This window comes from Sus scrofa, chromosome 13 (assembly GCF_000003025.6).
Source record: "Sus scrofa isolate TJ Tabasco breed Duroc chromosome 13, Sscrofa11.1, whole genome shotgun sequence".
Classification (NCBI taxonomy): Eukaryota; Metazoa; Chordata; class Mammalia; order Artiodactyla; family Suidae; genus Sus; species Sus scrofa.
Window position 1 is genome coordinate 117,033,931 of NC_010455.5, and position 27,237 is coordinate 117,061,167.

Genomic DNA, 27,237 nt, shown 5'->3' on the forward strand with positions numbered 1-27,237 from the left:
AAATATAGATTGTCAGAGCAGATAAAATATAAGACCTATAGAGTGAAAGCAAAACAATGGCAAAATATCTACAACAGAAATACTATTCAAAAGAAAGCCAGGGGGTCGAGGGAATGACTCAAATTTCAGGCTGATAGTATTACCTACTTAAAATATCTCTGATGAAATCCACTGGGCTAGCCTCTGACCATCCTCTGTTAACATGAAATTTTTAATGAAATCTTACCCTAACAGCTTACCTAATTTATTACTGCCCACTCTCATTGGAGAGAGAAAAATGGTGGGGTAAAAGGTAGAAGTGTCTCATGATAGACAGTTTTTTCCATGTTCAAGTCAAAACTGAAAATGTCATGAAAAGAGACTCGAGGGCTTGCTTTTACATACAGGGTATCAACTGAGACTATTGGCACTTGGCTATTTTCATGTAGTTGACTCTTGAGGGCTGGATAATCCAAGACCATGTGGTGATAATAAAGGCTACATAAAAATTTCCCTCTTCCTCCTCTACCTCTCTCCCCCTCTGCCTCTACTACACATACTCCTTTAAGCCCCAACAGTAACAGAGCATTTAAGGCTCTATAATTATAGACACTCACTATGTATTCCTGTACTCAGGCACAGAACTAAAGAAAATTATATATTTTTAAAAATCTGTCTGGTTCTGCAATGCCCTGCTTTGAAAGAGTTAAAAACTGTCTTTATATGAAGGAAACATATGTGATTTCAGAGTGAAATAAGAGCTGTATTTGTGTTCAAATGATTTCTATCACCTTTTATGTTTTTTATAATTTTATCATGGTATCAACACTTAACATGAGACCTACCATCTTAATAAATGTTTCAGTGTATGTATTGTTGACTATGGATTAAAAACAAAAAAAAAGGAAGCCAGGGGGACTATATTAACATCAAACAAAAGCAAAATTTTAGAATATGGAAAGTTACCAGGGATAAAAAGGTAATTACAGAATTGTTAAAGAGTCAATTCATACCAAGAAGACATAGCAATACTAAGTTTCTATGCACCTGAATACAGACCTTGAAAATAACAAAAACAACAGCTGACAGAACTGTAAGGAGAAATAGAGAAATCCACATTTTATCTGGAATTTTCAACATTTGTGTCTCAATAATCAAAAGAAAAATCAATAAATAAAAAAAAAATTTTTAAAAGGAAGAACCGAATACCATCACATGACTGGACTAATTTAAGTAACATTTATCAAACACTCCACTCGACAACAAAAGAATATATATTCTTACAAAACACATGAAACAATCACCAATATAAACCATTTTCCACCTTGCAACATGAATCTTAAGAAATTTAAAAGATCTGAAATAATACAAAATATTTCTTCTTACCATAATGGAATTAAACTAGAAATCATAACATAGTTGTCTGAAAAAATGCCCAAATATTAGGAAATTAAACAATATACTTCTAAATAATCCATGGGTCAAATAAGGATTCTCAAAGCAAATTAGAAAATATTTGAACTAAATTAAAATACAACTCATCAAAATTTGAGGGGTACAGCTAAAACAGTGCCTAGAGGGGAAATTTATAGCATTAAGTGCTAATATTAGAAAAGGAAAAGGATCTTGAATCAATAAGGTACATTTCCACTAAATAAATTAGAAAATAAGAGCAAACTAAACCCCAAGCAAGTAGAAGAAAATAATTACAATATCATAAACCAGTAAAAGTGGAAAAAGAAAACAAAACTAATGAAACTAAAGTTGGTTCTATAAAGTAATCAATACAATTGATAAACATCTAGCCGGACAGATCAACTTTTTTTAAAAGATATTTATATCACGAAAAAAAAGAGGATATATCACCATAAACCTCAGGGACATTAAAAGGAAAAAAAGGAATAATAAAAATGACTCCACAGATATAAATTTAATAACATTAATAAAATCAAGCAATTCTTTGAAAGATTCAAATGACCCAACACCTACTCAAAAAGAAATAAATAACCTGAGTATTCTTCTATCTACTAAAGAAATTGAATCTGTAATTAAAATCCTCCTGACAAAACTCCAGATCAAAATGCTTTTACTAATGAATTCTATCAATTGATTTTTAAAAGATGCAAAGAAAAATTCAATGAAGAAAGAATAATCTTTACAACAAATGCTGCTGGAACAATCAACATATATATATACACTGTCTTGTTAGGGCTGCATCTGCAGCATATGGAGGTTCCCACGCTAGGGGTCTAATTGGAGCTACAGCTGCCAGCCTACGCCAGAGCCAAAGCAACACCAGATCAGAGCTGTGTCAGTGACCTACACCACAGCTCATGGCAACGCCGGATCCTTAACCCACTGAGTGAGGGCAGGGATTGAACCCACAACCTCATGGTTCCTAGTAGATTTGTTTCTGCTGTGCCACAATGGGAACTCCTATATTTTTTTAAAAAAGGGATCAACCTATATCTCACACTTCACACAAAAATTAACTCAAAATGCATCCTAGACCTAAATGTCAACCAGAAAACTCTAACACTTATGAAGAAAACACAGGAAAAAAATCCTTCTGATCTTGAGTTACACTGAGCTTTTAGACACAATACAAAAACATGATCCATAAAAAAAAAAAAAAATAACCCTAATGAATTAATATTCATCAAAGCTAAAAACTTTTTGTTTGGTTAAAGATACTATTAAGAGAATGAAAATAGAAGGTACACATTGGGAGAAAATATCTGCATATCACATACCTAATAATGGAATTGGGAATATATAAAAAGCACTTGAAACTCAACAAGAAAATAAAAAATATCAATATTTCACAAAAGAAGATGTACAAACAAAAAAGCAAATGAAAAGACATTAGACAGTAGGGAAACGCAAAGTAAAATCACAAAAAAGATTACTACATTCCTAAGATAATTGTTTGTTTGTTTGTTTTTGGTGGAGCAACTAGAACTGACACATTGCTAGTGGGAATGCAAGCAAAATGGTATAGCTATTGAAGAAAACAATTTGGCAGTTTTTCATAAAGATAAACATACTATATGACTCAAAATACCAGTCCTAACATTTACACAAGAAAGCTGAAAATTTATGTTCAAAAAAACCCTTTAAAACATGGTTTTAAATATTCTAAAGGGTTTTAATACTTGGTACAGCAGGAGGGCATTTGGCAGGACAAGGGAACTTTTCTGTACCCTGCTTGTGATGGTCCATACATGATTTTTGCATTTGTCTAAATTTTTAAATTAAAAAATATTATGAAACAAAAAAAGGGAAATAAATTTCAAATGGAACATATCCTCTACTTCTCTGTTTCTTACTTCAGCATCAACGATTTCCAGAAACAGATCTGAATACCATTTTAGTGGGAAGGGCAGAATGAGGAGGGACTGGGCTGGCCTTTCTGCACTCTCCATCTCTATATTTTTATAATAAAAGATTTTTCAGCTCATTTACTCTTTTTCCTAATAGTTCTTAAAACAGAACCAGTGATCCACTGTCTCTATAAGAGAAGGAAAAAGAAAAGCTTACCCTGTTTGCACGGGCAAATCCTTCCTAAATAGGCTATTTTTAAATCAAGTATATACTGATATATTTCTTTCACTGCACCTGAAAAAACTTGACTCCATCTAAGTAAAAATTTAGTTCTGCTATTCAAAAATTTTAAAATACATTGCTACTTAAACAACTTTAAAAAAACTCTTGTTGGTCCTAAATGCTTCTTTTATTTTTCAATCTATTGTATTTCGTGTATTTCCACAAGTTACCTAAGTCTTCTTTGAATGAGTAGGATAATTGTTTTTCAGCTTTAATTACTTGCTCCTTGTGTTTACCAGCCATTTATGTGCCTGCATTTCCTATTATCCATTTGGCTACCTTAATCATACTTTCTTACAACCATAATTTTCTATTATACAGAAAAAGAAATTGTTTCTGCTGTCTTTTTATTATTTTAAATAGGTTTGGGTGCAGTAAAATCAGATTTCCTTGGTTTAAAATATTTTATTATTTTGTCATAGCACTGAATATTCACTGGGCACAACTCCAGAATGGATTAAAAACACTGCTACAATAGTTGTTTTAGCTAGCCTGAATGTTCTAAAAATTGACATTCTTAATATCTCTCATACAAAGCTTCAATCCACAAATCAGACTAATCAATGAGAGGCAGTTTGGGTCAGATTATATTATCTATGCCTTAGACCTTGCAAAAACCACAGAGTTGATATACTATGAAAGGGACCTGATAAAAATAGAATTGGAGTTACCTCTCATGACTTGAAGCAGAAAAACCTAGAGGGAGAAATAAAATCTTTCCCTAAACCTAACATAGAAATGAAAGAGAAAGCTCATAAGACATAAAGACATTGTCTCAAATATAAATTCTGATTTAGAATGTTGAAAGCCAAAATTAGCACAGAAAAACAATGGATAAACTGGAAAAGAGTTGGAGAAAAAGCTATATAACTGAAATTGCCTCTAAATCTTTCTTTTTATTAACATACTAAGCTTAGAGAGGAATCAATACTTTCCCTTAAATCAAAGGTATATGTTGAAAGGCTATTCCTTTTCAGAAGTTCTTGAGAACTGATTGGCAGGTAGGTTTAAAGGCAAAGCATTTGCTAACTTGCTCTCCCCACATCCTGCCCTTCTGACTCCACTTTGGACATGTCATCCTTCTTTGTGCCATCACCTTAACCTCGGGCTGTGCTCAGAAATCACTAACACTGGCACTTACTCTGTTGCCCTGTTATTCTGACAGACTCTTCAGTTACCTCACTGAATATCCATATAAGGCATGATATTCAATTATCAAAAACAATAAATATAACACTACTACCAATCAGTGCTATTTATTCATTCATTCATTTAACAAATAGGTTTTGAGCTGCTTTTATGTATGCTGCCTCTGCCAAGAGCAAGAGATATGATAAAAAAGAAAGAAAGAATTAATGTTCTCATGGACTATAAAGTCTGGGATGGAAAAGAAACTTTAAAAAATAATTGCACAAATAATTATTAGTTGTGATATACATTCTGAAAGAAAAGTGCAGGGATAAACAGAGTATATAACAGAAGAACTCCTTTGTCTGGGAAAGCTAAGAATTCCCTAAAGAAATGTCATTCATTGAAATCGGCACAACACTGTAAATCAATGATACTTTAGTAAAATAAATAAATGTTACTTTTTTAAAAAAAGAAGTGTCATTCAACAGTGTAACTATACTGTGACCTAAAGAAGGAAACAGGTGGGAGAAGAATTGGCATGTGGAACAGGAGAGGAGGAAGCAGAGGGAGCTAAGTACCAAGACATTGACCTATGTTATCTTATTATACATGCAAAATGAGAACTTGACATGTAGTCAGAGGAAATAGGTTTCTGACCCAGCTTTGCCATGTAGCTGCCATACGACCTTGGGTAATTCACTTAATCTTTCCTATCTCTATAAAGTGAGGATAATAATTAACTGTTCTATAAATTTCACATTGTTGAAAATGCTCTCAATTAGCATATCAATTGGCATAGAAAATACATTCTGTAATTTTTTAATGGTTTCAGTCAAAATTCTGCCAAGTTTTGTAAGGGCATGAGCGTTTGTGGCATAAAAAAAAAGCCAGTCATATAGCTTCTACTTTTTTCATTTCATTGGATTCAGGCTTCCATTTAGGAGATATCCTTCAGCTGAGAGCTAGCTTATCCTCAAAAGTTTCTTTCCTTTCTTCTTAGGAGGTGGTAAGTAGTTTTAAAATGAAAACAGGGAGTTCCCATCATGGCTCAGTGGTTAATGAACCCAACACGCTAGGGATTTGATCCCTAGCCTTACTCAGTGGGTTAAGGATATGGCGTTGCCATAAGCTGTGGTATAGGTCGCAGACACGGCTCAGAACCCACGTTGCTGTGGCCCTGGCCCTGGCCCTGGCGTAGATTAGACTCTAGCCTGGGAACTCCATATGCCACCAATGCGGCCCTAAAAGACAAAAAGACAAAAAAAAATGGCTTTGATTATGTTAAGGTATGTTCCCTCTATACCCATTTTGGTAAGAGTTTTGATCATGAATGGATGTTGTCAAATAATAAAAATAAAATTTTAAAAAGACAAAAAAATTAAAATAAAATAATGAAAACAGGACCAAAGTGTCATGAAATAGAAGGATTTAGACAAAGTAGACTCCTTCCTAAAGAAATTCAAAGTTTAATTTTAGACTGCCACATGGCCAGGAAGACTTATGTGTCCAAGCTACTCTGAATCTTAAATATTAGAGACTATCTGCAAAGAGAAAAAGATGGTTGGAGGCATAAACTATAATTCACATTTTTCCTAGAATTAGATTGATGATACATGTCAAGGAATGCTAGGCAGGTACTAAATAGCAGATATGGAATAGTGATAAACTTAAGAACCTTCAACTGAGGCTTTGATAGGAGAAGTTAAACTTAATGGACTGATGTTCCTCCATTCAAATAATGATTGAAAACATTCAAAATAATGATGACAAGACTAACACGTTTACCTGTCCATAGGCCAAGATTCCAAAAGACCATAGGACATAGCCAACAACCCAGAGCAACCTCCATTACAAGAATGAGACACTGAAAAAGCTACTAGTTTTACAAAGCAGATGCATCTCCTTTATGTCACCTCAGCAACAGCATTAATCTTTTTGCTTTGTATAGAATATTCAAAATTGCTTCCTGAGTGACTGGCTATTCCACAAAAATTCCAGAGAGATGAACCCTTTCACCTCTAGCTGCCTAGCCTGAATCAGTAGTGCCTGAAATTTACTACCATTTAGAAGCCAAGTGTTGACCTATGTGAAATGAAAGGTTATAGAATATAAAGCCACATAAGCAGGTTTCAACAGCTCAGGGTGACATTTGCGTCAGTAATGCAAATGGAACAGGCATGGAAAGGGTTACATCTCTCTGGCTGGGTATTTATTTTTAAAACAAATACCAGAAGGAAATCTGACAGGCCATAATTACAAAGTAGATGAAAGAGAAGGATTATTTGATGTTTCAGGGATCACATGACTCACTGTCCGGGCACCAGCTGTGCCTACACTTTGTAAAATGTTTAATGCATGAGGCCCCCTATGCACATACATGCTGTCGCGATCTCTGCTCTCCCTTTCTCTCACTCTGTATTCCACCCTCCACACACACACACACACACACACACACACACACACACACGCCCCGCCCCGCCCCAGTGCCCCAGAGCAACCAGTTGCTTTTTTTCTTCCTGGTGACTCTATATTCTCTTTCTTAATATCCTCTCTCACTTGTAACATTCTGACTTTCCTGAACTGTAAGGGTGACGTTTCAGCTATTATAATACTAAGAAGAATGAATCAGGGGGGAAAAGAAAAAAAAAAAAAAACTAAATGCCCATCTTGATCCTTTCATTATCTTCTTGAAAGGGGGTTTCCACCTCCACATTGTACCTCTGCATCAATGGATCCTGATGCTTATCTCAGTAGGTGGGAGCTGCTAGACAAAAAGGCCAGGAGAACCTTGTCACATCAAAGTCCATTAGCAATTCCTAGGAAATGGAAGTCCCCCTATGGTGCAATGGGTTAAGGATCCTGCGTTGCCACAAGTATGATGCAGGTTTAATCCCTGGCCGGGAACTTCCCCCAAGGTCTGACTGCAGCCAAAAAACAAAACAAAACAAAACAATTCCTGGGAAATAAAAATAAATCTGGGTAATAAAGTCTAACCTTTTCTTTTTCCTTTGTGCTTCCTCTAGTTCCACTCATTCGCAAGGTACCTCGGGCAGAGGGCTTCCACCTGGCATTTCAGACCAGAGTTTCTCCAGTGAACCCGCTGCATAGACCTCAGCTCCCAGGATCGCAGGCCGAAGCTCTGGCTCCACACCTCAATACAACATGGCGGCAGCCCCGTGTAGCGACGCTTCACCCGCCAGGCACTTCAACTAGAGCCAGGAGCAGCCCAGCTGCGCCTGCGCCTATGCCTGCACCTGCGCAATAAGAACTCGGCCCCTACATGACCCTTACACCCTGCGGCTGAGGAGGTCGCAATATGGCAGCTCAGCCTTTGGGCTTTGGGTTAAGTGTGTGCCCTAGAGCCAAGCTTCCCCCTCTCCATTCTCTGATCAAAGAAGAAGGCTTTGCCTTGCCTCAGAAGTGAACATGGGCTTGTTCTCTTGGCGGGAGCAGCGACACCAGTCAGGACTTCTGTTGGCATTGGGCTCAAAAGGGTCAGTAAGTAATAACTTGGCCAGTGGAAAACCATTGAACCAGCACTGTATTCAGACACACCCCTGTTTCATTGAAACTTTTTTTTTAACTAAAACTAACTTCAAGTATCATTTAAAGAATCACATGCTGTTTTTTTAATAGGCTTCTAAAGACTAGAGCTTCAAAGAGGAATAATTTATATGACAATTGAAGTATCTTCATCCACAAATATTGTCTAAACAGAATGGCGAGAGAGAGATGGAGATAGAAGGAGGGAGAGAGAGAGCATGAGAGAGATCTCCAGTATCCCTGCTTGCTGATGGTTTTCTGTTTGAGAATGAAATTCATAGGTAGAAACAATCTGGTGACCTTGGACAACGCCACCTATCAAAACCTCAGTGCACACTAAATCAAGACAACTTTAAGCATAATCAAATGACTTCCCATTTTATTTAGTGTCTAATGCTCAAATCCTCCCACAAATGTATGGTAACAGTGTTCTCCGTTTACTGAAGTAAGCATTTGCAAGAAATTCTCAGTCTACTTCCCCACCCCATTACAAAATCTACCCCAGGGGAAAAACTTTCATGCTACATTGACTCTTGCAAAAAAAACTAAGTTCTGTGACACTCAACACCCAATACCCAACAGCTGCAGGCCCCCCCTCCGGGGGGGCGGGGGGGCAACTGACTGAGAACGTAGACACCTAAGAGTTGGAAGTCAACCTGGTTCCCACTTAGGGTAAGGAAGGCTCTAGTATACAGAAATCCCAGCCTTTCCTGAGAAAAGAATCCATTCCCAGAGTGTCTCACACACACTCAGATTGGGGCACTAAAGCATAGATCAATTGTTGGCCTTAAGGTCCATATCTAGTACAGTTCCCTCAAATCCTGGAAAATACATGCTTCTGCACTGAAGTTTCCCTCCCAATCTCAGAAGAGTTGAAGGGGTCCAGGTGACTTGTTTTGTCTCATTAGCCCGCCTGCACTCACTAGCTAATGAAGAAAGATCACCTGGAAATACAGGGCAATTGCTAGCCTACCTTCAGGAAACTCTACAGCTCCACAGCCCCCACTGGATGAAGTTCCTGGGCCTGATCCTGTTACTGCTTGTACTGTAATTTGAAACATACTCACTGGCAGAGGCCAGTGAGTTTTCCCTCCCCTCTCCCCATCACTATATTCTAAGACTTCTGGAATTCCCACATTCCTCAGAGCATATCCAACATGAGGACACTGGCCAGGGGTACCCAGACCTCCCCACTACAATTCAACATTTCCACTTTCTATTCACTGCATCACTCCTACACTCAAAAAAAAGATCAATGGTCCCTATCAATTTTTATTAGATCCAGTTTAATTTTACTGACTTTTAAGGTCTTTCATAAATGGGCCTTCCCACCTGGCCAGCCTGACTCATCACAATTTGGACGGCTCTAGTCAGGCCTATCCCCTCACAATCTGAGACAGTTACCCTCATTCTGAAGATTTTCCAGATCTGTATCCCAGAGCAATGCTGAAAATTTTTCTCCTGGAAAATTTTGTAGGATGTTTCAGTGATGGAGGTGATAATTATAAATAAGTCCTTTTAAAGTTATTGTTTGAATTGTGAATCAAGGAGAAAAATTTGACTACTTGAATGTAATTCATTTAATTAGTTGGAAGAGGATATTTCTTTTTAGATAATGTAATAACTGCCAGAGTGAGTTTGTTATTTGAAATGTGTGCTAGTGGGAATTAATAATAATTAATTATTATTATTATTAAATAATCACAAGTAATTTTTAACACAATGGCTCTCAAACTTTGGTCAACATCAGAATCTCTTGAAGGTCTTGTTAAAGCACACACTGCCTAGAGCCATCCCCCAGAGTTTCTGAATCAGTAAATCAGTAGTGAGAACAGATAATTTCCATATCTAAGTTCCTAGGTGATGCTGATGCTTCTGGTGGAGGAAACACACTTTGAGACCTAATGGCCTAGTGTTTACTATATCTCAAGCCATCTTCCACATTGTTTACCTATATTATTATATCATTTCATAGTTACACTAAAAGCCTAAGAGGTTGGCATTACAAATACATGCATTCTACAGATGAAGAGGTTAACTAACTTACCCAGAGACACTGCTAGTAAGCAGTGGAGAAAACATTCAAAACTAGGCCATCAGTTTTAGGTCCTGCTTGTTTCATCACAAGTGTTTCATATGTATTGATTGTGAAAGTGTCATTTGAAATAAGTAATCACATTTGTTCCTTCTATGAGCACAATATCTGTCCCCGAGGGATAAATCAGAGGCCACCCTTAAAGAGGTGACATTGTTCAAACAAAAATAGAAGTTACCTAGAGCAGATACATGAGGATTAGTCACCAGTATCTTTCTAAAGAAAAAAAGCCCAGCTTCCGTCCACTACTCAGTCTTTTGAAAAGCAACCTCACCTCTTCCAGAGGCCAGTGATGCTTTAGACATTTCTGCTGCAGAAAAAGCCCTCTATACTTCCCTCCAGCCGCCCCCCCCCCCAAAAAATGACCTATGCACACTTATCAAGGCTTCAGTAGTTTCTAAAGCTTTCCAGGTGATTCTGATGTGCAGCCAAGTTTGATACCAATACTCTAGAACACCTGCTGGATCTCTCTAGCCCAGCCTGATGACTTCTCCGGTAATAAAGCTTTGACTGGTTTATTCCATCAGCCCTCAATGGACCACTGCATCTGCTGCACCCATTGAGCCAGCCTCTGCCTGGTTGACACAGACATCAGTTCTCTCTCATAATCCGTATACCCCCTCTAATATCTCCAGCCCTGTGAAGAATGTAATAGGTCTCTGAATTTGGAGCCCCACGTACAATTATATAATTATTTCTGCCTATTATGGTGGCAAAGGAGATTGGCAAAGAGAATATTTTGGAAAAATTCTCCCAATAGAGGAAAAGCCTACTTAATATGAAAACACTAGCAGGTGGAACCTATCCTTGTTTTGTCATGTTTAGTATTTTCATACTAGTTGTCTCCTTCTGATAGATCTTGACTCTCTGGTGTGAAACTCATAGCTTAAGATGTTCAGAAATACTTGTGAAATGCAAACAGTTAAAACTATTAACGGTGCCTTCCAGTCTTAATTTTTATATGCCAGAAAATGTGGGTTATATACCATTTACATAACATGTAGATTCTGCCCATTTCTAAAAACAATTTGAAGAAATATATAAAGATGTATATGAAGCCAAATAGCTGAAATAAACTTGAAATAACAATCACTAATCAGGAGTTCCCGTCGTGGCGCAGTGGTTAACGAATCCGACTAGGACCCATGAGGTTGCGGGTTCGGTCCCTGCCCTTGCTCAGTGGGTTAACGATCCGGTGTTGCCGTGAGCTGTGGTGTAGGTTGCAGACGCGGCTCGGATCCCGCGTTGCTGTGGCTCTGGCGTAGGCCAGTGGCTACAGCTCCGATTCAACCCCTAGCCTGGGAACCTCCATATGCCGCGGGAGCGGCCCAAGAAATAGCAACAATAACAACAAAAAGACAAAAGACAAAAAAAAAAAATCACTAATCATTAAAAAGATGAGAGAACAGTGAACTAGGAATTATGAATGAGTGACTTATATAACTGAGTATTAAATTTAGTTCTGAACTTTCTGGAAAATAATTCAAAAAATAGAGAAATATTGGTTGATACTAATTTTAATTATAAAGAAGACAGGAAGGAGCAAGGGAGAGAACAAAGGGAAAAACATATTTGAAAAGACAATATCCTGAAATTAAATTTTGTGTAAACTAATGAATTTATTATCACTCCGATGCTCACCCAAGAGACACTTGATTCCATAACAGTCAACAGGTTTTTCAACCTTAGCTTCAACCTCTTTGGAGTGTCACTCATGGCCTGTGATGAATATGCAAACTATGCTTATCTTAAGCACAGAGAATGATTAATTAGCCATCCTTCCACACTGCAAAACATTAGCAAATAGTTTGGTTTTCAATCATAATATTTATTGTATGTGACTAAAAATGAATACATCCAATTCAATAAAAATCAGTCTTATCTCTATGTTCCCAACTAGGACTAGACATATGTTTTCCTGCCCTCTTTCCCTCACAAATATATCAGGGATCTATGGAAATTCCTCAGCTGAAGGAACAAAATCCTTAGTGTTAAAATAGTCAGTGAATAAAAAAAAAAAAATCTTTGTTATACTGAATTTAAAATTAGCTTCAAAGAAATAGTAAGTGAAAAATGTCCTCTATATAACTCTATGAAACATGATCAACTTCAGTATAGTGTCTGCCTGGCATATAACAGATGCTTATAATGTACTTGGTTTAAAAAAAAATTGAAGGACTTATTAAGTTATTCCAGGCTATGATATCCTGACATCATATGCAGAGGACACCAGGATGCCAAGACATGTGGCTGGACAGCTGAGCAGTTTTCTGGTTTGCACTTCCAGACCCTGTCTCACATGCCCCAAAAGGTCTAAACACATTTATCTCCAAGCTTATCCAAAGCTATGGGTTAGAGTACAGCTATAAAGTGGGCAAATAGCCTTCTGGTAAGATCCACAGCAAAATCAGACCATCCCCAAGAATAATCTCATATACCTGCCGCAGTGATTATTTTTTGTTTGTTACCCAGTATTATTTCTAAGTAACTCTAAAATACAGCTAATTTTTGCTACCTTTCTTCTTCATTTGCAAGGAGTGTTTGGTGGATCTATGCCAGACTTAAAAACCTGGAATATCCAAAAAAACCCTTTTTTTTAGGGCTGCACTTGTGGCATGGAAATTCTCAGGCTAGGGTGCGAATCAGAGCTACAGCTGCAGGCCTACACTACAGCCACAACAACACCAGATCAGAGCCACGTCTGCAACCTACCCCACAGCTCACAGCAACGCCGGATCCTTAACCCACTGAGTAGGGCCAGGGATTGAACCTGCTGACTTATGAATACTAGTCAGATTGGTTTCCACTAAGCCTCAACAGAAATTCCCACAGAATATCAAAATTAGATGTTTTGGATATTATAGTCCTTTTACTTCCCAAGGCTGAACTACATACCATGGAGGAACCTGATAAATAGGGAATTCAGTCCCCCTTGTGCCAATGCATTCCATTTCTGGAAATCTTTGGCCTTTGGAAAATTTTGAAAAAGAGCTTCTACCTACTAGTCAAATTCCACCCATTGAGACCAAAAGTAGTCATTCATACATCTGATAGTCCCTCAAAGACAGGCATTATGGATGTAAACAACAAGAGCTTAATTTCCAAAATATACAAATAGCTCATACAACCCAATCAAAATAATGGGTAAAGATCTAAATAGACATTTCTCCAAAGACGTATAGATGACCAACAGGCACATGAGAAGATGTTCAAAATCCCTAATTATTAGAGAAATGCAAATCAAAACTATAATGAGATACCACCTCGCACCAGTCAGAATAGCCATCATTAAAGCGTCTACTAATGCTGGAAAGGGTGTGGAGAAAAGAGAACCCTCCTACACTGTTGGTGGGAAGGTAAATTTGTATGGCCGCTGAGGAAGGCAATTTGGAGTTTTCTCAAAAACCTAAACATAGAGTTTCCATATGATCCAGCAATCCCACTCCTGGTCATCTATCCAGACAAAACTACAATTCAAAAAGATGCATGTACCCTTATGTTCATAGCAGCACTATTCACAACAGCCAAGACACGAAAACGACCTATATGTCCACTGACAGACAAATAGATAAAGAAGATGTGATATATACAATGGAATACTACTCAGCCATAAAAAAGAATGAAATTATGCCATTTGCAGCAATATGGATAGACCTAGAGGTTATCTTAGTAAGTGAAGTAAGCCAGAAAGAGAAAGACAAATACCATATGGTATCACTTGTATGTGTAATCTAAAATATAATGCAAATGCTCTTATCTACAAAACAGACTCATAGACATAGAGAACAGACATGTGGTTGCCAAGGGGGAGAAGAGATGAAGGATGGATGAATTGGGAGTTTAAGATTAACAGATGCAAACTGTTATATGTAGAATGAATAAACAACAAGGTCCTACTGTGTAGCACAGGAAACTATATTAAATACTCTGTGATAAATGATAATGGAAAAGAATATGAAAATTAATGATATATACTTCAAATATTGTTAAATATAGATGATAACATGTATATGAATCACTATACAGCAGAATTAACACAAATCAATTATACTTCAATAAGAACATTTTTTAAAAAAGCAAATATATCAGAAAAGCAAATGAAAATGAAAACATTCAAGCTGGAAAAAACAAAACAAAACAGGCATTATATCCCATGATGATTTTCTCTTCTCAAATTTCAGCACTGCATGAAATTTAAGTTTATTTCCCTAAAGCACAATTTAAAGTCCCTTCACTATCTTGGTCACTTTCCTCTGAATATGCAGAGATTGCTTCTATCCTTAAAATGTAAGAGCTTTCAATAAATGGTGCTGTAACAACTGGACATAAAAATGCAAAAAAAAATTACATTGGACACAGATCTTACACCCTTCACAAAAAATTAACTCAAAAGCTATCATAGACCTAAATGTAAAACACAATACCATAAAACTCCAAGAAGATAACATAGAAGAAAACCTAGATGACCTTGGGTATGGCAATGACTTTTTAGAGACAATGTCAAAGATATGATCCATGAAAAAATAATCTATAATTTGAACTTCATTAAAATTAAAACTTCTGCTCTGCAAAAGACAGTAGCAAGAAAATGAGAACGCAAGACACGGACTGGGAAAAAAATATTTGTAAAAGATACATCTGATAAATAGCTGTTATCCAAAATATACAAAGAAAATTTTAAACTTAACAATAAAAAAAAAATGATTTGAAGTGTCTGCTGCGGCTCAGCAGGTTATGAACCCAACAAGTACACATGAGGATACGGGTTCAATCCCCGGCCTTGCTCAGTGGGTTGAGGATCCAGTGTTGCTGTGAGCTGTGGTGTAGGTCACAGATGTGGCTTGGATCCCACACTGCTGTGGCTGTGGCATAGGCTGACAGCAGCTCCAATTCGACCCATGGGCTGGGAACTTCTATATGCCACAGGTGCAGCCCTGAAAAGAAAAAAAAAAAGATTTACTTTAAAAAATTGGCCGAAGACCTTAAAAGACACTTCACCAAAGAAGAAATACAGATACCAAATCATCAAATGAAAATATGCTTATGTTTGCATGTCATCAGGGAGATGAAAATTAAAATAATAGCAAAACACACCTGTTGAAACAGCCAAAATCCAGAACACTGACAACACCAAATGCTAGCAAGGATGTGGAGAAACAGGAACTCTCATACATTGCTGGTGAGAATGTAAAATAGAACAGCCATTTTGGAAGACAATTTAGAGGTTTCTTTAAAAACTAAACATACTCTTACTATACAATCCAACAATTATTTACCCAAAGGAGTTGAAAATGTATGTCCACACACACTAAAAAAAAAACTGCACATGGATATTTATAGCAACTTTATTAATTAGTGCCTAAACCTAGAAGCAACCAAGATGTTCTTCAGTTAGATAAAGAAACTGTGGTACACACGGACAATGGACTACTATTGAGCATTAAAAAGAAATGAGCTATCAGCCCATGAAGGAAACTTAAATGCACGTTACTCTGTGAAAGGAGCCAATCTGAAAAGGCTACCTGCTGTATGATTCTAACTATATGACATTGTGGAAAAGGCAAAACTATGGAGAAAATAAAAAGGATCAGTGGTTGCCAGGGAGCGGGGTGCAAAGAAGAGGGTTTTTAGGGCAGTGAAAATACTCTGTGTGACATTATAATGATGGATATGTGTCACTATACACTTATTCAAGCCTATAGAATGTATCAAGAGTGAACCCTAAGGTAAATAATGTACTTTGGGTGATATTAATCTGTCAATGTAAAATGTATCATTCTAATAAGGGATATTGATAACAAAAGAAGCTAGGCATATGCTGAAACGGGGATATAAATCTTTGTACTGCTGTCTCAATTTTGTCATAAACCTAAAACTGTTCTTAAAAAAACAAGGTCTTTTTTTAGTAATAGCCAAGAGACAGTCCAAATTGCTTATAATTGAATTAAACATGATTGCTATCTCTATGTGACCTATCATATATCCACTTGCACTCTATGAGCATATTTGTTCTATTGTTCACAACCACAGAAACTTCATGGTACTCACTGCTGGTTAAAACTTAGTTTTCCCCACCAGTTATTGAGGCAGAGTTAAGTACTTTGGATTAGATTTACTCACAAGAAGAGGTAAAATGTCTTTGCTGTAAAACATGAATTTTTCACATTCTTTCCCCCATTCTAAATGTCCTTTATATGTGGCTAGAAAGAGCCTAGTTTTAAATATACTATGTTACTTAGTTTCAACTCCTATGGATCTTAATAATACAAACTCCTCCAGTCTTTGAAATTTCAGACTAAAATGAGTCACCACAATGTCATCACCATAATAGCCACTTTCTAACAAAATAATATATATTTTTGAACCAATCTTTTACCATTTAGTAAATAGAGTAAGCCCCAAATGTTTAGCAGTGAAATCAGCACAATTATTAATTTCATAGTGCAGTTAATGTAATAGTTATTTGCAATGCTGTGTGCAACTTCGGAATGACACATCTGAAAGATAACCTTTTGGAAATGTTCTGCAAGGGGTATGCTGACAAGTGTTTAAAAACCATCATGAATGCCCTGTTCTAGGACTCACATCTAAAGCTTCTAACTTATAATAGTAAAATTTATTCTCACGTTAGGCAGAAGAGCACTTTCTTGGTCCTTAAGTGAAGAGCATCTGTTCTTTAACTTGCTTCATGAAAAACATTCCATGGTCAAATAAGCACATACTATATGCTCCTTTTAGATATTTACTACACTCATTAACTTTGGTGTTTAACAGCGTTAGCAGTATTTTCTAATTTCGTTTAATTCTGAAATCTTCTACACACCAACCCCAGTACCCATCAGCATTCCACAGACCTGCAGAATATATTCTGAGGAAAATGTTTGCCTCCTGATGTTTTTTTTACCTGCTTATCCTGGTACTATCACTCAGAGCTATATATCAAATATGTTAAATCCTCCTCCACTTGATGGACTTTCAAGTAACTGTACTCATACTCCTCTAGAACCCTCCTGAGCTGGCTGAACGTATCTAAGCATTCTTCTATAAATAAGATGGCAACGTAAGTGTAAAGGAAGGAAAATTTAAGTGGAACCCCTAGTGACTTTAGATGCACAGATGATCTTTAAATCCTTGAATCTTCCTGGTACAACCAGAGAGTTTCACAAAAGATACCAGAGCAAAGGAGTGTCAGCTGACAGTCCCCCCAAAACTAACTGAAAAACCCAGCAATTCTCCAAGAGAGTGAGCAGTGGGGATACTTCTAGCAGTGGTTTATTAGATTAATTCATTTCCTCTGGAAAAAACACTTCGGGAGGCAGCACCATTTACCTTCTCCCACTATGAAGACCCAAGCAAAAAAAAAAGGGGGGGCGGTGGTAGGGAAGAACCTGATTACTATTCAGGTTGGGTTAGTTGAACATTTCCAGATTGTTTAATAAAGAAGACTGTTTCAAAAAAGGGTGAAACAGCCAACTCTAAAAACCTTTTATTCAGTATTAATGAAAAGGAACACTGAATTGCATAGCATGAGCAGTCTTTTTCTCAACTACACAGAAATGTGTTTGGGAAAAAATCTGCTGGGGTTTTCTTCTGTCTTTGTGTATTTTTGCCCTAGCTGCTCTGAGAAAAGAAATTTTAAAACCATGGGTGGCTTTGTTACTTTTTCAGGAGGTGCAAAGCAAGGGGGGCCGGGGGGGGGGGCATGAGCTTTATAAATGAAGGGAAGGTTTAGAGAGGAAATATAGCTTAGAATCCAACTGGACACGCTCTCCAGACCTGTGCAGGGCTTTTACAAAGCTCTTGATGGATTAGTTCTATAGGTAACATAATTCAAAACAGATGAGATAGGGCATGTGATAGTAAAGTTTCTTGAAATAACTTTTTGTCTGAAGGCAGGATTCTTTCATTTGAGAATTGCAGAGTGCAGGTGAACTGTAAATATGAAAGACCATTTGGAGTTCTTTTAGACTTTACCCTTCAGTCAACCAAATAAAATTAAATATTTAATGAAATCTCAGTCAAAGTCCAACCAATGCAAGCAGAAAAAAACGCCAAGATGATTTTTAAACTTAATCCTTAACCCTAGTCACTCACCCAGGGATATTGCTAATGGTGTGACAAGTGAAGCAGGGGAAAAAGTAAAATCTGAGGCCATGAAAGCTCATGTATACTTAAAGCTGCAGTACTACATCAAATACATTTTAACCCATCACAGACTACACTGGGCAGAAAGGGTTGACTAATGCAGTGGGTAGGTGGAGAAAAAGCAGTGTATTAGATTTACACTGTGAATTATTAAAGAAGGTCTGACTTTTTTCATATTATGCTTTTGGAACAAAACATTAAAATAACAGAAAAACAAAACAAGTAAAAAACCTCATACCCCCCCCAAACCCAATAGACGGAAGAGAGAGGGAGAGTAGTCATAATTAATGGCCCATTATATAACGCCCTCACATGATTTCTCACCCTGGATTAATGAAAGAGCCTCTTCCATGGGACTCCTTGCCAGCACTCCAGTCCACTGTAATTCATCTTTCACACCACAGCCAGTGTGATCTTACTTGAACATAATCACTTCCTTGCCTAAAGATCTTTGCTGGCTTCTTGCTGCCTGGGAGTCAAGAACTAACTTACTGGTTTGGCATTAAAAGTCCATCTCAGTTTCCCCTTGTTCCACTTCTCCTATCTGGACACTTGCCATATCACCCTCGCCCCACCCTCACCATTCATTCAGTGTTCCATGCATGTGAGCTTATTTTACGTCTGATACCTAAGTTTTTATATCAGTCTTCCTCTCTGCTTAGATTGCCCTTCCTCGAAGCCCTTCCCTGGGAATTTACTCATTGATCCAAAGTCTGTTCAAGTGTCATCATTTCTATGGTGCTTTTCCTGGCTCTTCTGAGCCAAATTAATTGTTTCCTTCCTATTTCTCAGGGCACCCTAAATAATAATAGATGAAAATCATAAGTAGTGACTATAGGCCAGGCATGGTTCTATGCACTTTTACTCAATTTAACCTTTATTTAATCCTCACAAAACAATGAGACCAGTACTATCATTAATTACTACTATCCACATTTTCCAATAAAAAAAACTGAGGCACAAGGGCTGTGTTTTGACCAAGGTTATTTGGCCACTGAGCTTCAGACACAGGATTCTGACACAGGCAGCCTGGCCCCATAGCATTCCTTCTTGACAGTGCCACCCTACCATCACCAAGACTGAGTGAGACTCCTGGGATCAAACTGAGAGGAAGTCCAGGGCTCAACTAAGTCAAAGAGATTCCCTGAGGCAGGGGCAAATTAAGATTGCTTCTCATCAAAACTGAGAAAATAAGCAGGGCCAAGAATTGAGGCCTGGGTATGCCAGGCAAACCAAAGAAGAGAATTACAAGTTCTACAAATCAAGGGAGAAATGCAGAGATCAGAAACTGAGCTCTAAAATCAAAAATCAAAAGCTGGTTCCAGAAGCAGAGGATGCCTTATTCACCCTTTGTCCCCACAGTTGAGCTCTGTAAATGTCTTTTGTACAAAAAGATGCAAATAATCTACCAGTGTGTTTCAAACTTCCTATGGGAGAATCAGGCACCTCCTTTGAGGGTTTTTTCATTCCCCTACTCAGAATTCCAGAGGTCAAACCAAACATGGTTCACCCAGCCTCTTAGCAGACCCCAAAAATAATGTAACCAGAACTAAAGTCTTTTGTTTATAAAGCACAGACTACTGACGTGTAACTAACACCAGCTTACTTGTCATTTGCTCATAATTTGTTTTTCATTTCAGGTCAGAACACACTGAAATATCCTCAGCACTAATTTTTCTTCCCTTTATGGCCCCACTCTCTGCAAAACTGCTTTTCTCCTCCACAGATTTAAAGGAGACAGCACATTTTTTTCAGAAAGCAACCCAAATGCCTTCTGCATGTTGAAGATTTCCTTTGTCAACTGGAAGTTGACATTCTGTGAACCAACTCAAACCCTGACTGGTTGTAATTATATTCATTTCCCAGGGTAGCTACCACTAATATTGGTAGCTCTAAATTCTTTTCTTGAGGACTTTCTATGTGACTTTACACATATTATCTCATTCAACACCATGTGAGAGGTATTCTGATCCCATTGCACAAATGAGAAAACTGAGGCACAGAAATATTCACACACTAGTAAGAAACAGAACTATTTTTCAAAATTTTTTATTAACGTATAGTTGATTTACAGTGTTGTACCATTTTCTGCTGTACAGCAAGGTGACCCACTCATACATATATATACTTTTTTAATATTATTTTCCATCATGGCCTATCCCAGGAGATTGGATGTAGTTCCCTATACTATACAGTAGAACCTTATTTTTTATCCATTCTAAATGTCATAGTTTGCATCTACTAACCCCAAACTCCCAGTCCATCCCACTCCCTCACGCAACTGCTCCTTGGCAGCCACAAGTCTGTTCTCCATGTCTGTCTGTTTCTGTTTTGTAAATAGGTTCATCTGTACCATATTTGAGATTCCACATATAAGTTGACATCATGTGGTATTTGTTTTTATCTAACTTTTACATCACTTAGTATGAGAATCTCTAGTTGAATCCATGTTGCTGCAAAAGGCATTATTTTGTTCTTTTTTATGGCTGAGTAATATTCCATTGTGTATATATACCACATATTCTTAATCCATTCATTTGTCAGTGGACATTTAGGTTGAGAAACAAAAATTTTTTTTGGTCTTTATTTTTTTTAGGGCTGTACTCACAGCATATGGAAATTCCCAGGCTAGGGGTCGAATTGGAGCTATAGCTGCCAGCCTATGCCACAGCCACAGCAATGCCAGATCCTTAACCCACTGAGTGAAGCCAGGGATCAAATCCACATCCTCATGGATACTAGTCGGGTTCATTAACTGCTGAGCCATGATGGGAACTCTAAGAAACAGAACTATTAATACCAGGTCTGACTGCACCATACAGTAGTGCTACCCTACATTTCCCAGTCTCCATGCAGTTACCCTGGAGTCATGTAGCCAATGTACTCTAAGCAGAAAAAATTATGAGCAGATAACAGTGATGTGTGTCACTTCTGAGCTGAGGCATTTAAGGGTGGCAACCCTGGGAGCCAGGAGTTGAGGTGAGATGAGAGAATCTCAAAACAGAGAAACCCTGGATCCAGGGGATACTAAGTGGAAGAAAGTAGCTGTGAGGGGTCCTGAGATGCACATCAGACTTTCTGAAAGCTAAAAACAAACTTTAGTCATGGTAATCCCCATAAGACTCCAGACAGTTTGTGGGTTTATTGTTAATGAATACAGACTCCAAATCCTGTGTTTGCAACCCTAAAATTGCAACTTCTTCTGCCTTGCCTTTTCAGAGCACTTAGCTCTGTGAAGCAGAGGAAAGAGGAAATAAGTACATCTAAACATTCTCATTTTCTTCAGCAAAGTCATGGGAATCAAGTGCTTGTGAAGCAGCAAGGTGGGAACCATGAGTTGCTCATGGACAACTTCACAACACACTAGCAGAACCAGTCATTAGGGATCCCACAGACTGTCTTAGAGCAAGAGAAGCAAATGAACTGCAGCAGGGCTGTGATGATTCTGCTCCAATAAAATCCTCCCCTTTTTGCCACTCACACTAAATTTACATCTTGGATGCAACATTAATAAATGTCATGATACACTGAGGACTGCCATACACTAGAATACCAGACTCCACATCCAAGAAAGATTTTAAAGAACAACCGAATAGCCTTTAGAAGATGTGCATGTTCTCTCATCTATTTCAGGTAGTTTTGACTTATTCTTGGTACACTAGAAGAGGGAATTTCCTTCTCTCAATCCCTTTGAATTTAATCATCTTCTTCTCCGTTGTCTTTCCAATGCATTAGCCAAAATGATATGTATGCTCTCCTTCCAGCAATATTAAACTTGGAAATAGTAAATGTGCTTGCCTTCTCCCAGCAACTTCACCCTAGTAATTTACACTACTCACACAAATTCAGCTTTATATACATATATGCTCATGGCAATATTGTTTATAATAGTAAAAAACTGGAAACAACCCGAATGTCCGTCAATAGTAAACTACTTATATTATGATATTTTCCTAAGAAGGAGTTTATAGCCTTTAAAATGACTTTGTAGCTCTAGACTTATTGACAAGTAGACCTCTATGTCAGGTTTGTGAGTGGAAATTTAAATTATAAAAATATCTATGGTGTTATTCTGTTTATGCAAAACTGTCTGCCTCTGAGTATATGTGTTTTTTGTTTGTGAATAGAGAAGGCTTAAAGGAAACATTCCAAAATATTAATAGAAGTTCTCTCTTCTTAGTAGGTTTTGGGGTAGTCTTCTACTCTTCCTTATGCTTTTCTACACTGCCTCAATTTTTAAATGTTCGCATAGTATATTTACAGTCATAAAAATAATAAAGCTGCTTTTATTTTGGGGAAAATGCTAAAACTATATCTGAGCTATTACCTTCCAACCTACTTTAAAGCACAAAGTGACACTAATTAAAAGAAACAGTTTGCTTTCCAGAGATCAGATCTGCCTACAGTTTCCACACTAAGAATGGTACCTGGTAATTACTCTGACACTGTTCAATGAAAATAATGATGAGGATTCAAAAGCACATTGGAAGTAAATTTATTCTTTGATGAATGTTCACATCAGACTCTCACATTCAGATGTGAAGGTGTATTTGACAGAAAGAAGACATATAAATCCATTTCAATATAAATTTCAAGTTTTTAACTTCCTGTTGCAGAAGTGAAGTTCGCAAGGTAATCAAGGTTTTCATTCTCTGCACAGATCTTCAGCACATGTGGGCAGATGTTTTGGCGTCAAGTCATCGGCTGTCACAAAAAGGAAAAATACAAGAAAATAAAAGAATCTCCAAATTGTATCTGTCAATACCCCCAAAACCATTTCAGGTAAGATAAGTATGATATAAGATTTCCTTAAGTCTCTCACCTGGTTAGTAGAAGTTTTGTCAAAAGGAATTTAATAAAAGATGATGGAAATACACTGTCAACTCTCTTATTTAAAAAACTGAAGCAAGGACCACAACTTAGTAATTAAGATCGAAAGAATGGGAGAATGATAGTAAACAGGTGAATGACTTTGATTTTTTTAATTTATTATTTAAAGTATAGTTGATTTACAGTGTTCCTTTTCTAATATTATCTTCCATCATGGTCTAGTCCAAGAGATTGGATATAGTTAACTGTGCTATATAGTAGAACCTCATTGCTTATCCATTCTAAATTTGAAGTAATTAACTTCACATTTTCAATAAATTTCAGTGTAATAAAAATGCATTGGAATGGTGATATCATGGGAATATTCTACCAGGAGATACTATTAATAAATTTGATTTCAGGGCTGGCCCATCCCTTGAACATATTAGATGCTCAATAAGAATTAACTGAATGATTCAATAAGTGTTGTGTGTCGTTCAGAAAGAGATTAGCTATGCTGCTGTAATAAATACACCCTAAAATATCAGGGGTTAATACAATAGAGATTCATTTCTCTCTCAAGTCATGGTTCAGTGTAGTTGAGTGACAATTCTGAAAGTTCTCATCTAAGTAATGACTCAAATCTAAGATTCTTCCATATTACAGCTTTTCACTTAGGCTATATACCCTAAGATTGCCACAGAAGGAGAAGAGAGGCTGGGAAATCAAAGGCAGGGTTTTATAGAGAGACCTGGAAATGGTATATACCATTGATACCCATATTTGTTTGGCTAGAATTCAGCACATGTTTTTACCTTGCTGCAAGGAAGGCTGGGAAATGTAGTCTGTCTCTGTGTCCAAAAAGATAAAATGAATTGCCAAGCATGCCATATGCTGACATATTTTACATTATTTTTCTAGTCTTTTTAGAACACATCATATACTAACTTGCTTTCTTAGAAACAATAAACATTATACTCTTTTCGTGTGCCAAACTTACAACTGCAAGTATTACTCACTGTTGTGAGCTAACATACAGACCTGGAAGTTATAGTGCTTTCCTTTCTCAGTGCTCCCACAGTTAGTCATTCACATTCATACTTGATAATGCATCATTCATTGAGCCTTTGCTTTGATCCCCTCTACCATCAATCACTCAGTCTGGGTGCTCACTCACACTCTCCTAGAAGATCTCTCTGGCTCCATTCTGACCTCACCGACAACTAAGCCATTCCATTCACTGCCTCCAAGTGAATCATCCTAGAGCATGCTTCTGCTACCACTGAAACAACAAGCCTTCATCATCCAAAGAGATAATAGTGTTTCCCTTTATCTTTCCAATTGCCTCCTCACTCAGAATAAAGTCAGGTCCAAACCCTTAACTTTCATAAAACAAGATATACCTAACCTGATCACCTTCTTTAATATTCCTTTTCAGCCAATTGCATTGCATTTCCTTCCCCATGGCATTGCTCATTTCATATTTCCTGTCTGAGATGCTCTCAGCATCTTTTATAGTTATCTATAATCTACATATCCTTTAACAATCCTTAACATTCTGTTTTAATCTCATGTTCTGTATTAGATAGGTAGCATTTGGTATTTTTCTGTCACCTTTGTGACAGAAAAATACCAAAATCTCAATGGTTTGACATAAACAGAGTTTAATTTCTTGCTCACATTAAGTCCAAATTGGATGCTCCTGATTGTCAAGTGGCTCCTCTTCATGCAATGATCAGAAACCCAGGAACCCAGGCTCCTTCCATCTGATTGCTCTGCCATTGCTCTAACACTTGGCTTCCAATGTTGCTGCCCCAGAAAGAGAAAGCACATGGAGGATCATGTATAGAGGATTATATAGACTATGACTATCTATGGCACACAGCATGCCTATTAATTTCCTGTTGGCTAAAACTCATTTACATGGCCACATCTAAACTTGCAAGGGAGTCTGTGGGCCCAGGAATAAGAGAAAATGGGTTTGATAAATAGCTATCAGTGTCTGTTGAACTTGCTTGTGACTTCTTTCCTGAGAAATCCAATGCTCCATAATTCCTACTTCCTCAGAACTTTTCTATTAGTTTCTGGTACCATATAGACTGTGGTAAATTGGGTGTTGTTGTTTTTTTTTTCTTTAATATATTTCCTTTCCATATAAAATAAACTTTAGGGCAGAATCTGTGCTAAATATTTTTTCATATCCCCAGCTATGAGAATATTGTCCAGCACACTATAATAAGTGTTCAACTGTGTTGAATGATGAGAATGACAATAGAGCCCTTAGGAGCCACTAAGGTATGCACAGTCTTTTCCCTGTACACTAAATGGCCCAGGCTGCTATGAACAGGGAGTTCCTGGCCCACACTTCTGGTTTTCCTTTCTTTTGTCCTACAGTCATATTTTAGCTCCTGTTTTTCACTGCTTCCAGTGTGTTTGTTTCTTCCAATCAGCCCTCCTTACTCTACTTATAACTTACTGTCTCTGCTCTGCTACCCAGTGCTTTTTAAATCTTAGCAATGGATTTTCTTAACATTTTCTCATCAGATGTTGAGGGTTTGAACCAAATTCTATGAACTCTTTACTAGGTGATATACTAACATTTTCTAATCTTAAAAAAATATACTGACATTTTCTAATCTTAAAAAATTACCAACACACCTTAGCAATAAACTTTCTATAAAGAAAATTGTCCCTGAAGCCCCCAAGAAAGGAAAAAATAATAACAGAACAGTTCAGGTTATGACAAGTGTGGCATTTGTCCCCCAGGGAGACTCTCAGTAAACATAAGTTCCCCTCCTTGTCTCTACATTACCATTTGCTCACTGAAAGGCACTCCAATGGTCAAACTTATCTTAGCTTTCTTAATTATGGCACGAAGACTATTAATTTAGTCAACAATTAACACTTAGCTCTTCTCAACAAACGAAGGTGAGGAAGAAGAATAGGAAAAGAAAAGAATTTTGAGAGCTCTGTGAATAATAAAATTCATAGTTGACGCAGATTTAGCAGTCTTTTCATAACATTCTTGTTGTCCCCATGGAAATTCTCCATCCTAAGTAGCTCGCAAAGCCTCTTCTGCATTAAATGACACTTTGAAATAGTTTAAAACAAAGCCATAAAACTACTTCAAAGTGTCATCATAGAGAAATAATGACTAGTCACAAATGTTCATTCAAACAGCCTTCAACATAAATACAAACATCCCATTCTAAAAGGAATTTAGAAGGGTTTAGTCATATATTTTTAAGTAAAAATGATACTCTTTTACATGTTGAAAGTCTAGGAATCAAATTATTTCCAAGAATATTAAGATCTGTAGGTTCAGTGAAAAGTTCCATGTGCCAAAATTTATATGATTGTATATGGCAATGTTTACAGAATTGTGATGCTTAATTAATCTCTGTTCCCCTGGATCATCATTTTATTGTCACCTTTGATTAAAGTGCTTTGAATTAAATGTTAATTAAATATAGTTTTAAACAAATTTTCTTTAAGCCATACTGACCTCTAGAGACATAAAGGGATTTCAAAGATTCTCAAGTAAAACTAAAATCCACCTTCACAAAATCAGGGTGAATATAATAAAAGGATTTATTTTGGGGTGTAAGGATGGACTATCCTCTGAGCTCCAAGCTACACTCCATTGACTAAGCATATTTCATTGCTCATTATTAAATTTCACTGCAAAGATAAAAAGAAAAAGGCAAAGAGAAAGACTAGAGCTAAAAGGAACTTGAAAATAATTGAAATTGTGCAAATATATGTAATGGAAAAGACAGTGACCTATGCATCCAAAGATCTGAGTTCTGGTTCTGTTTCTTCTGCATAATACCTGTGTGACCTTGGGCAAACCACTTTCCTCCCTCAGTCTTCATTTCTCATCAGATAATGAGGGTTTGAACCAAATTCTATGATACTCTTTACTAAGT

General features: G+C 37.1%; 2 long non-coding RNA genes across 3 annotated transcripts in view; both read right to left on the reverse strand.

Moving 5' to 3' along the window:
* LOC106505750 overlaps window positions 1-9,908 on the reverse strand; it is a 342,957-nt gene extending 333,049 nt beyond the window's left edge. Inside the window, exon 1 of the long non-coding RNA XR_002337760.1 lies at window positions 7,711-9,908. This is a non-coding gene — a long non-coding RNA (uncharacterized LOC106505750). The remainder of the gene's footprint in view (window positions 1-7,710) is intronic.
* The window catches only part of LOC106505751, a 38,156-nt gene continuing 33,897 nt past the window's right edge, over window positions 22,979-27,237 (reverse strand). Inside the window, exons 2-3 of one of the 2 annotated variants that reach the window (XR_001300449.2) lie at window positions 24,989-25,117; window positions 22,979-23,203 (exon numbers count right to left, since the gene is read on the reverse strand). This is a non-coding gene — a long non-coding RNA (uncharacterized LOC106505751). The remainder of the gene's footprint in view (window positions 23,204-24,988; window positions 25,118-27,237) is intronic. The other variant, XR_002337761.1, reaches the window with a different exon arrangement.